General features: G+C 36.2%; 1 long non-coding RNA gene across 1 annotated transcript; it reads left to right on the forward strand.

Moving 5' to 3' along the window:
• Positions 1-522: 522 nt before the first annotated feature.
• LOC149783776 (uncharacterized) lies at positions 523-4443 on the forward strand. Its single transcript, XR_016414066.1, has 2 exons — positions 523-664; positions 4313-4443. It is a non-coding gene; the product is annotated as an uncharacterized LOC149783776 (long non-coding RNA).
• The last annotated feature ends 6694 nt before the right edge of the window (positions 4444-11137 follow it).

An 11137-nucleotide genomic window follows, 5' to 3' on the forward strand; every position in this document is an offset into this window, starting at 1 on the left:
CCAGTGTTTGCTGTTGACAGTGCATTATGTAATAAAAACATTACATACATGATGATTGTAGTTGTTAATGACAGGCAGTCACTCATAGCTGAGGTCACTCAAGACAGGTTGCACTCAACTTACATCTGCAGTATAAAAAAATGAAACTTGATGGATACACCCACAAGCTATAAAGGAAGTCTGATCTGGATTCCAATTGGTGACTATAAATGAGGTTGTATGGGGATTGGTCATTTATGAGATAAATCTGCCTACATCCTGGAGCTTTCTTTGCAATTTATGTATATCAAACTTGGAATATTACCTAGACTCAATAGATCAATAGGAATTCAATACAATTTTGAATTTCAGTATACTTAACAAAATCATGCTGAAATATAATCACAAATATAATAATTTGTGAAGAGTCTTATGTGGAGATATGGACAAAAAGGAACAAGCCGTAACCTCATCAAAATGAAGATGGGTAAACAGTATTTAACATAAAATAATTATTTTTGTCTTTTCTCATTCCAGTTGGAGGTTTTGCAGTACATATTGTTGATGGTGCAAGTTGCATCGAAGGCCGTGTGGAAGTTTGGTACCAAGGACAGTGGGGGAGAGTCTGTGACAATCGATGGGATGAGCGTGATGCTAAAGTCATCTGCTCAATGTTGGGATACAGGTTTGTACAGTATCACTGAAGAAGCCTTATAGCGCATAATGCCCATCATTGACTATATATGTGATTAAAAGACAAGAAACTGAAAACACTTGCACTCAAATGCATGCATGGACAGACATACACACACGTGCACAAACTTTAGTTGTGGCATGTGATTCATCCTTAGCATGATTGTGCATAGGTCTGAGTAATCTGAGAATCCTGGCTGATCCATCAATAGCTTGACTGTACAGATCTGTGCAATCTGAGAATCCTGGCTGATCCATCAATAGCATGACTGTGTACAGGTCTGAGTAATCTGAAAATCCTGGCTGATCCATGAATAGCTTGATTGTGTACAGGTCAGAGTAATCTGAAAATCCTGGCTGATCCATCAATAGCTTGACTGTGTTCAGGTCTGAGTAATCTGAAAATCCTGTCAGATACATGAATATCATGATTGTGTACAGGTCTGAGTAACCTGAGAATCCTGGCTGATCCATCAATAGCATAACTGTGTACAGGTCTGAGTAATCTGAAAATCATGTCTGACCCATCAATCATGTACAGATCTGAGTAATCCAAGAATCCTCTCAGGTAATGTCATGAACCTTAACACCGACTGAATGTCAAAATCAAGAAGACAAAGATAGTTGTTAAGCACTAATGCAAACAGAATTACAGAGCTTGGAGAATTTTTTCATGGACCTTAGCACTGAATTTGAATGGTCAGCAACAAGCCCTAAGGCATGAAAAACTATAGAGCTTTGATAGTACAGTGACAAATTCTGAACAAAGCATAACTTGACCTTGCAGATGCCATGTCACCTAGGGTCTATAGTTTCCTTACAATCAGGGACAATTTATCCCCAGATTATCCTAGATAGAAATTTAGGAGAAGCATGGTGGATATATGGTATCATTGTCTTTTTTATTCATTTGAAAACGTGGAATATCACAACATTTATTTAGTTCATGATTCTATACAGATACTTTATGTTATGACATGCTTGCAATTTCCATGCTGATGAGAAGAATTCTGATCTCAAATGCTTGCATAATGGGGAGATTCAATAACACAAGCATCTGTGTAATGAAAATGTACAGGTAAAAGGACAGTATATTGTATGTAGTGTGACTAGAGTGTGTTGTAGTTTAACTGTGTATTAAACCACAGGCCTAAATATGACCTTGGTTAAATGTTTAAATTTCTTTACTGGATTGTTTGCTGGGCAGTGTGCAGGAAGACATTTTAGTGGAAACTTCTTAGCACTTGCAGGTATTTGTTATCTAATTATGTATTAATTTTCACTTTATCTTTATTTTCATTTCATTTAGATACAAACTCAAAAGCATAGTTTATCCAATTTTTAATAAATGTTGTGTTCACCATGGATATAATCTTGTAACTGTTTTGCTCAAAAAGATGCTGCAAAAAAACTCCCAATGTTAGGTCCCAATCTCCCAATACCCAAGTGACTATTTCACTGTTATACATCAATATCATTGTCACCTCAATGACTAAATGACCAGTTCACTGGGTTACATAAATATCATAATGTGACATCAATGACTAAGTGACTATTTCACTGGTTTACGTCAGTATCAGACTCACTGATAACATGATGCTACATTGGGATAACTGTACTGTTCGGAGACATAAAGCCATAGTAATAAAGTTAACATGAAATAATTTAAAGACATTTAATATTTTAAGCTGTGTTAATTGTAGAGCAGATGAACTTATGCTATGGTTCTTCATCCTTTGATCATTCATCATCTGTTAGCACTTGTTTATTATTGGGACTTCTCATAAATGACTTGGATGAAACTCATTGGCCTATTCAGATTCATTCTGAGGAATATTTATCCTAAATAAAAGTCCATAAACACCCGTCTTGAAAATCCAAACAGATGGTCATGTTGACTTTTGGTTTTACTAAGAGACTTAGTCAAATATAAAAGTGGTGCAGATTGGCATCCAACATGACCAACATGGCAAACAGCTTCTTGATCTTGACTTTCTTGAAATTCTTATTGCTTCCCATCCTGAAATTGATATTAAATATTCTGACAACTAAGAGAAGGGCAAGAAAATGTCAGACCTGCCAGTCTGGAGTACTTCAGATGCTTTAAACTGCACATTGTTTGTGATGCACAGCATCTGCATGATCAAGCTGCTGCTAACTTTTGTATTTAAATTGCATCCAGTAAGTGACATGTAAGGACAAAAAGACAATAAACTTGTTGAAAGTTTTAATATTACTGATGAAAAAAGTTTAATGTGAAGAATTTGGCAAAAATTTCCAGGAAGTGCAACAGTTACATTTAGTGGACAACATGTGTTGATTTGAGTATGTCACATGGTGGGAAAGATGATTTCATTTTACCATTGCACACATGAACTTTATATAAAAAGGATTATACCAGTTCCATGGTATCTTGGGTCTTAAAGCTTGCGATTGGCTAGATAAAGGCACTGACTTCATGTTATTATTTTTGTCTATTTGTTGTTCTTTGCTCTATATTAAAATACATTAAATTTCCAGTTTAAATCAAATGATCACAGGAAACAATTGATAAATATACTATGTAGGATCCAGGTTATGCAAGAGGAATTACTCTGATATTACAGTTATATCAAACATATTTTACGATGTTGTATAGTTGTCCAAATGAAGGGAACTTGAAGGAAATGTTGCACAAGGTGTAAATAAACTTGAAAAATGGATAATACGTCCATGAACCTCATGTATCCTATCATGTATTTAATCTCTTTGTTCTTTGACAAATATAGTAATCATGTGATCTTGCATGACACCTTTGAACATTATCATATGACAGACTGGTTAACCAATTTGTTACAGTGATTTCGATTTTAAGAAGTTATAGATTCTAATTGAGAACCTGGGAAATTATCATTTTTGCAAACAGTGATATTTATCTGTGCAGTGTCCTCGCTAGCAATTTTAAGAACTAACAGCTTATAGTCATGTACTGTTGATAGGATAAGTACACTATTGGTGGCACTTATGCAGAACAATGCTGAAAACGTTGAATAACCCAATACGATAGCACCCGCAATATTGCTGGAAGATACTCTAGGTCAGGCTGAGAGATATCAAGATGCCATCAAGCTCTGAATGGTTTGGAATTGCAGTTTGTGAAACCTGACCAGGTGTAATTAAGATTAAAGTAAACTGTATAAGCTTTTGAGTTTAATTTACTATCATCACATAGGACTCCAATCACACTAGTCTTATTATTTTAAATGCATGTTTTCTAGTGTGACAGTAGTAATAAATGGTGCTTTGGTACACCTCACTGAAAACTGGCCCAGCTTACAGAAAATATCTTCTGCCTTACTGAGAAAGCCTTTTTTGGGGTTGGATGATCTGAAATCATAATTTTTTTTTACTGACATTGGTTTACTTTGTTAGTTAGCTATGTGAAAATATACACTTTTAACAAGAAAAACATTCCAACATTTCTCATGCAGTCATTCCTAAAATAATCACTGCTATTGTCAGGTCATGGTGTACATGCAGTAAACTAGCATGATTTAGTAATACAACGATGTCATGACATTAGTAATGTGGATTTCCAGCTGGAAACATTACATACATGTACTTGTTTTTGTGATTAATACTGAGACATTTTTTTTTACAGTACATCTTATGTTAGTATGCTCACCGTTAGAAGGCCAGGTGCCGGTACAGGTCCTTTTGTCTTGGATAATGTAGAATGTAATGGTTTTGAATCCTCCATCGCTGATTGCCCTCATGGAGGCTGGGGAAATCACAACTGTGAGAATGCAAATTTGGGCGCATTAGTTAGATGTGGTAAGATTTTTTTAATTATTGTCTATTCTAGAATGTGTGATTACAGTATTTCTGCTAACTTCTAAACTATACATTTTGCCAAAATATAGTGTATTGTACAAAATGTTTGCCTTTTTATAAGCTGTATTATTTTTAGATGTCCCATGTATTTTCAAAATTCTCTCCCACCACCACCTTTAACTTACCTCTTTGAATTAAAAAGGCACTTTTGTAGTAGCCAAGGTGTTGCCATTGGTGTCCGCAGATATAAAAGCATTTACATATGTACATATATGTAGTCTCGATGCATCTGAACTCTTCTTTCTTCATATGTCCTAGGCACCTGTTGTGTCAGCTGCCACATGTGCCATTATCAAGGTAGACATATTTATATAAGTTATAGCTTTGCACTGACATGGAGTTTTAACAAGGTGTTTTATTGCAAATGTGTATAAGTTCTCCCCATATATATCTTAGAGATTACACCAAGTTCAAGACCAAATACAAAGTATGAAGATGCAGGAAAAATCAATCCTGTATTGTGCGCTGGTTGTCAGAAGCCAACATGAGAGAATTCTATTCCACATGGATTGAGGTTCATAGGGCTACTAGTCTTGTGAAACTGAAGGGGAATGTGCAAAAGTACATGTAGAAGGATGATGATGTCATTGTTGTTGTTGTAGGGTTTAATGCCATTTTTCAGCACACGATAGGCTATACATGGCGGCCAGTATTAATGGTGGAGGAAAAACCTGGAAAAACCCTGGAAAGAACCACCGACCCACGAGAAGCTACTGGCAAGCTTTCTGACATATCCACATTGGCTGAATCCGAGACTCAATCCCACGCAGACAGAGGTGAGATGGCAGTGATCTGTAACGGAGAGCGCGTTAGACCACTCGGCCACTCGGGGCCCTGATGATGATGTCTGATGATGTCATAAATATTCATACCAATATGTCTTTGTGCAGGATTTACTTTCTGAGGGATACAACCCTGCACATGATGCATCAGCCATGAAACATTGTTCACCATCATGCTCAGAGATAGTTTTCAGTCCTTCCTTCACTGCCCAACTAGGATACATTTTCACTGGCAATCCTATTCTTCATGATGTTTAGACTCCCCGACATGTGCACCCTCCATATTTTGTATGGGAAAATAATAGGAAATATATGATTTTCAAGTGCCAAGTCTGATTTTGTGCGAGTTAAAAATACACAAAGTTCGTATTATCAAGTTTGTATGAAAATAAGCAACATAAATACAAAATTAATGCCAAAGCTCTTTCTTAAATACCAGGTTGTGTGCCAAATGCTCTGCACTGCGCATGTGCAGGACTTCTTTTGTTTTCTGTCACAAAAAGGTCCACTGCATGTTGGCTATGCCAGGATTATCAAAGGAATTTAAATATATTTATGAGGAAGAAATTGGCTGAAGAAGAATCAACGTAAGCCAAAGACGTGAAAAGATGAGTACAGCAGTTATATCAAGACCTGGCATTTCATTTCTGCTAGCGATAGTTATGCATTCTGCAAACTGTGTGAAACAAATATTTCATTTCGGAGTGATGGTGGAAATTCTGTCTCTCACCACATAAAATTGCAGAAACTTACAGAAAGTGATGAGGTTAATGACTAAAAAAAAATTGTTCTTTTAAAGTACAAAACATTTGAAAGACTGCGGCAAACACTCTGTTTTTGTGACTTGTGATGAACTGATGCGTGAAGTTGAAAAGTGCCTGCTATGAAATGAATAAGCCATGTCCCTGATCCACATGTATGATACATGTAGCACTGAACTTTACACCATTTTGCTTAACCTTCACTATCTAAGCTATCTGTGTAACAGTATGTATGTAACACCGTGTGTGTTTCCAGCTTTTGACTCGGAGTCACATGTGTAGTCACCATGGGCAGCACAACTAGTGTCAACATCGGACATGGTGGACAACTGAAAAAGAAGAAAACTATCTGAACTCATCAATGAAGATCATTAAGAAATTATTTTCAACTGTTATTTGCTTCAAATATTGTAAATATGAAAAATATCTTGCAATGTTTTTGAAGTATGGATTATTCCTTGCTTTGATAATTAAGTTACAAGATTAAATAAAGATACGTTGGTAACTTTGTGTGTTACTAATGGTGTGCAGTTGAAAAGAATACTAAAAGATGGCATGAAATACTGAATTGAATATGTCCCAGAAAATACTGGGGTCTGGACTCCATATTACATGTAGGAAAAGAAGACAGAGCAAACCAAAGAACCTCAGTTACAATTTTGGCACATCAGATTCATGGATACGTTACATGGATAAAGCATTCCATAACCTGTCATGAATTCTTGAACTGGACAAGGTCATACCTGTTGAGATTGCCCTGTTCTGTTCTGACTCTACCCTATATATCTGATCACAATGGGTCATAACCACACTCGATCATAGAGTATAATCCATCAAAAGAGCACTGTATGTTAAGTTTGGAGAATCCAGATTTTGTATAGGCACTTTCATGGATCAGTCTAACCTGCATATAGTCTCTATGCACTCACTGCATACAATGTCTAGCTTACTGCCTCATTATCCAAGAGACCTCACTTCAAAATACTCTCTAGCCTTTGCCACTCAGAGTGAGTCCTTACTTAGCAACCACATGGAAACCATCATATCCAACTTGGGACAGTCTAAGAGTTTGGTGAGCTATCACCCTTGACACTCTTCTGGATTTAATTCACAGGTAGCTCAAGATACATTAGCCTCAGCACTTTCATCCAAAGACAATGTTTACTCTCAAGTTGCCTTGTCATTATTAGATTTTTCTATGACACATGAAGGCTCATCTAAAACCTGGACTAAAGCTCTGACATAATTTTATTTTATGACTATAAAGGAAGAATCTACTTTGAGATTTGACTGCTCTGGTGGCCTAATTGGTTAGAATGTCCACCCCTGATGTGGGAGGTCATGGATTTGAACCCTGGTCAAGTAATACCAATGACTTATAATAATGGTACAACCATGTTGTCTCAGTTGGTGCTCAGCATTAAAAGCTTAATATTGTGACTGGTTGGCCTGGTGTTAGGATAATGTGACTTAGTGAGACATCATGCTACATGTCTGTGCCATCATGCACAAATGCTAGGCATCATTGTAAACTGCCGCACTGAAGACATCGTAGTGATATGCTTGAAATTGTTAAACCTAAATTAAAAATCCAAATCACACACACATGCACACACTTTCAGCTTGTTCACACAGTCTGGCATAGTTACTGACATTTTGGACTGTCTACATTGTCAGTTACAAAACCGAAGTGTCTACGAACTCTTTTTCTTGAATAAGGGCCTTCTCTTGAACTATCATCAGTGGTTATACAAGTCTCAAACCCCAGTATTCCAGATGAACACCTCAATAGTCAACTGAGATATTACAGTTTTGGGATTGAATGTCTTTTAATTACATTCAGTAGTTGCACTTTGTGGCCATGGCTCTATGTTGAATCTATTATATGGCAATCTTCAAACATTATAAAACATCTTTTGTTCTACTACTCTACATCACAATGACCTGTGTGGGAATCTTGTTTCCTGAATGGCCCACATCTTAAACAGAGCTATTCAACATACTCCAATGCTGTAACAGCAGCTGCAAATTTAAGGCTCTGTATTAATGAGATGTCATTGTCCACGAAGAATCAGTTAATGTAGATGGAATGGTCTCTTCATCCCTTGATTGCCTAATGGGACTGACCCATGATGGACCTTTTTGTGACAAAGTGGAATGCCAGACGCTGAACCTTTGCCTCACCGATCACAGATTCAAAGCCCTGGGCAGTCTTTGCTCTTTCCTAGATTTTAAAATGGCCTGGTTGCATATGCTTACCCTCTGATTCAATCAATGACCTCATCAGGCTCAAAGCGAAAGTTCTCATCTGTCAAGCAACCATGTTAACACAGGTTTCAAGGGCTGTGCCCAAAGATGGTTCTATCTTAGGTACTAACCTGGTTGAGCAAGACATCATTTGAAATGCTCTCAAAAGCCTCATATGTGACTTGCTTCCTCACAACATTAGCAAAGTCAGCAAAAAATGCATGCGCTATCAGTAGACCCAAACTTCGTGCAGTTCTGACATGATGGGTCAGTTTCACTCATGACGGTCCTGGCCATCATCACCAAAAACAGGCTCCTGTGTATGGGGAATTCGACTTTTGTAATGAAGTTCCTGTTTTCTCTTTGCTCTTCATCACATGGTCATCAACAGGCCATAGTGCAAGCTCAGAACTGGTACCAAAGTAGGATAGAGCCAAATGTTTAATGTTAAGGTAATGTCTCTTCTTACGCCTCACAGAAGGAAAGGTTAACATATCACCAACACTTCATCATGGATAAAGTGGGTTATTCATTCTCTACACCAGAAAATAACTCCAGACCAAATGAATTTGCTTTCCATCTCAGCCCATGAAGTTAGGGCAGTTGCCATACATTGCATTTGAGTGAAACTGCTCTCTAACTGACATTATCCATACTCTGAAATGGAGATCTGAATCGTTAATGTATTGGAAGAAGAAACCAATTTATTCTAGTGTTTTCAATAATACTTACCAATTATAATACTCATACACCCTCCCAGGCTCAATGCAGTTACACCCATATGGAAAGCATGCCTCCCGCTCTTTCAATAACTGAGATATTCATGGGATTTTCTGCCAGTCACTGTGTCAAGGGGAGATCACTCTAACTGCCATATCTTTGCTTAAGAAGATTGTTTAGCAGGATTTTTATACTAATTCTTTTCTTAAACATAGTATCTACTATTTTGATATTGAATGTAGCAGGAAAAATCAGAAGTTGACAAATATTTCAAATCATAATGCTGATTAAAATGCCCTTAATTTTCATAGCATCATAAAAGGCGTGAATATGTACCATCATAGTGCTTGGATTTTGGTGTAAAAAGGGGATAGAGTTCACCTGCAATGAACATAGCTTTATTTGCAAGTTTCACTCTTATGTTATGTGTTTAGACTCGAATAAACAGTAAGACAAGAAAGAGTGAAAACAACAAGCTTTTAAATATATAGCAAATCATTCATTTCCCTGGAAAAATACTGTAAAAATTAAAAAAATATGAGAACCTAAAAAAATCCAAAATCAGATCCAAAAATGATACAAGAATAATCCACGAATAAAGCTTTTGCAGTCCTAATATTGAAATTTTCTAATGATTTCAAGATTGAGTCTCGATGAAGAATCCGTGATGGAAGGCGATGACAAATGCTGTAACCTGTACTGTGTTGATGTCTACAGTTCCATGTACAAACACAATAATTTATCCTCGGTCTTGTAAATCTAAACAGAATTTTCATTAAATGTCTTTGTTCAAGAATTCTGTATGAATACAATAATATTTCCAGAGAAACTAATTAATTAGAGTCTAAATAATTTGGAGAAAAATCAACTAATAACTCAAAAACTCAAAAGTTCATTTCTGGTCACAACAGAAGAAAACAATTTGACATCAATTGGTTAAAAGCCCTGGACTTCGAGATCTCTCTCTCTCTAACCATCACTATTAATACTAAGCATTTTGCAATTTCGGAAATGCCTAATTGTGAAATAAATTGCAAAATAGAGGATGACGTGATCATGTTTACATGTATAAGTCACATAGCTCCTGTATATCCTTGATAAGAACCAATCATTTTACTCTTTTAAAAAAGTTGTTTACTTGACAAGGCCAGGAACGATGTCAAAAATAGAAGCAAGTGTTTCTATTTTTATGTATCTAAGTTAAAACTCAGGTCAAACTGAATTTTCTGGAAAATATCAAATTCCTAGTAAACAAAATTATATTATATTGACATGTAAAGAAAATATAACAAGATTCCAAAACCCACAAACGATCAAATCGAATCAAACACAAATTAAATCAAATTTATGTAACATCACTTAATGCCATTTCTCAGCACAAGATAGGCTATGTATGGCAGTCAGTATAATTGAGGAAGAACTCCGGATAACCCTAGTAAGAATTACCGACCCATGGGAAGCTACTGGCATGCCTTCTCACGTACCAACATTCTCCGAGCTTTGAGTATTGTATGTAGTGATGTTTATAAACACCTGTAAGACCTCAGTTTATATTACCGTAATGTATAATGTTGCAGTTTATGAATTTGTGAATTTATACCACATGTATTCCAGAAACATTTTAAAAAATGAAATTCAATAATTAACGTAATAACATTCCTCCTAGAGCATTTTTGCACTTATGTATTTTCAAGTGGAACAATTATTTGGTTTTGTTCATTTCAAAGTTAATCATCTGTGTTTAATTTGAATGTACTAGTTTACAAATGTTATGGAAGAGGAGGTGTTCACTCAGTTTTGTTGGTGTATTTTCACTTCATTCATATTTAATATTTAACCTAAGTAATGAATAAAATCTTGATCCAATAATCAATTTAACTAATGAACACACTTGAAAGAGTCTTTGTTTCTTGATGCAGGAGGGACTGAGCGCCAGTGTATGGTTCAGATTTCAGTGGATTGTGATTTTGGCATCAACAGATGTGGTTATACCATATTTGCAGTGTCTGGGCGTTCACTTTGGAGTACTGGTTATGTTGAAGGACCCTCCAGCTCTGTTCCCAACTCTAACACAGAAGGTAA

Source organism: Sinohyriopsis cumingii, chromosome 14 (assembly GCF_028554795.1).
Source record: "Sinohyriopsis cumingii isolate HCF-2022 chromosome 14, ASM2855479v2, whole genome shotgun sequence".
In the NCBI taxonomy this organism is placed as follows: Eukaryota; Metazoa; Mollusca; class Bivalvia; order Unionida; family Unionidae; genus Sinohyriopsis; species Sinohyriopsis cumingii.